Genomic DNA, 1,961 nt, shown 5'->3' with positions numbered 1-1,961 from the left:
GTGATTTAAAATTTTTAAACATATACATTAATATTTTATTAAACATTATTTATATACTCATACTTGAAATTCAAATACATAGGAAATAAAACTTAACAAAAAATTTCTTACATTATTTATTTAAATAAATACTTAACGAACCCAAATATTAGACTTTTTCATCATTGATTAAATGACCAATATTTTCTTCATGATCCTCAAAGAAATAAGATATTTTATAATGAGTGGTGTAATTTTCAACATCATTTGAAACAAAATTTGTCTCCTTTCTTTTGTCATTCTTTTTCAAGGATGCTTGTAAAGATCAACTAAGTGCCTTGGAGTATGACAGGTACGTGACCAATGAACCTTTTCATCACAACGGAAACATTTATCCTCTATTGATTTATTTTGCCAATTATTTCTTTCTTTATCCCACTTTTGATGAGATTCTTTTTTTGTGAAAGTAAATTTTCTTTCTTCTATAATTTTTCTTATTACCAAATTATTGCCATTTACCTCTTCTGGGGTTATAATTTGTCGCATTTGTTTCAGAAAATGGGACGGCGCCAGCTGGGCACGTTTCATGATTTTTTTAAAGCAATTCATTGTTATGTTCAGCAACAAGAAGGCAAGAAATTAGATCATAATATTTTTTAAATTCTTTTTCTCGATACTGCTGCTGTAGAAGCACATTCGATGCATGGAAGGTCGAAAAGATTTTCTCTAACATATCATTATCAGTTATCTTTTCCACACATAATTTTATTCGTGAGGTAATTTGAAACATTGTTGAATTGTATTCATTTATGGATTTAAAATTCTGTAGACGCAAGTGTGTCCACTCATATCGAACTTGAGGAAGTATCACTGTCTTTTGATGATTATACCTTTATTCAAGGTTCTTCCACAGATCTGTAAGATCTTTTAGTGTGAGATATATTCATTTTTCAATTTTTCGTCAGGATGACGACAAAGGAAGATCATGGCTTTGGCTTTATCCTTTTGGGATGCTCTATTTTCAGCTTTAATGGTATCTCCAAGATCCATTGAATCAAGATGAATTTTAGCATCTAATATCCATAATAAGTAGTAGTTTCCATATATATCGAAAGCATTAAATTCAAGAAAAGAGAATTTTAACATAATAAAAATTTATTATCTGAGTTTTTCTAAATTTTTATCGGAATCTCGTACTGATAACATTGTTGTGAAATAAATAAATAAGGAAGAGAAAATAAATATAAAATAAAGAAGTATAAATAAAAAATTTTAATATTAATATTTACTAATATTGTTATCTCAAAATATACATCGTACATATAGAGAGAAGTGTTTATGTTATTGTTGTGTATCTATTGTCTGAGACTTAGCCCTCTATTTAATAAGTATCAAGTTTTTTATTTTCAAACTTTATTAATATAATCTATGTTGAGAATTTGAACTTTTTTTATTGAGAAATTGAGCCACCAAATATTATATGATGGACATCCATCTTTATCCTAACACATTGTTATTTATTTCACTTAATAATTTTAAAGGTTTCTTAAAAAGTAACTTGGGATAAAAAAATTTTAATTACCATATTAAATAATCTTATTATGGAGTTTAGTTTGATGATTGTTAATCTATTTCGACACCTCGTTAATGGTTCTATAATAAAAATAAAATCCAAAACTAACATGAGTCAAAGATATTAAATTAAGAAACTAAATTAAATAATTAAAATTTTAAAAATTATAATAAGACAAAAGTGTAATTTTAAGAATTAATTCAAGTACTACTTCGTTACGAATTAAGTTTAAATATTCTCGTAAATAATGACAACGAGTTAGATTTGGTTAATGTAATTAGATAATATATTTTAAGTCCGGCTCTCAGATTATTATGTAGACTATGTTATAATGTTTAATGAATATTTTTATTCAAATCAAATATGTATTTTATCATATGTTATTTGAAAATTTTTTATTGATAAATAT

This window comes from Arachis ipaensis, chromosome B05 (genome assembly GCF_000816755.2).
Source record: "Arachis ipaensis cultivar K30076 chromosome B05, Araip1.1, whole genome shotgun sequence".
NCBI lineage: Eukaryota > Viridiplantae > Streptophyta > Magnoliopsida > Fabales > Fabaceae > Arachis > Arachis ipaensis.
This window is presented reverse-complemented; position numbering follows the sequence as displayed.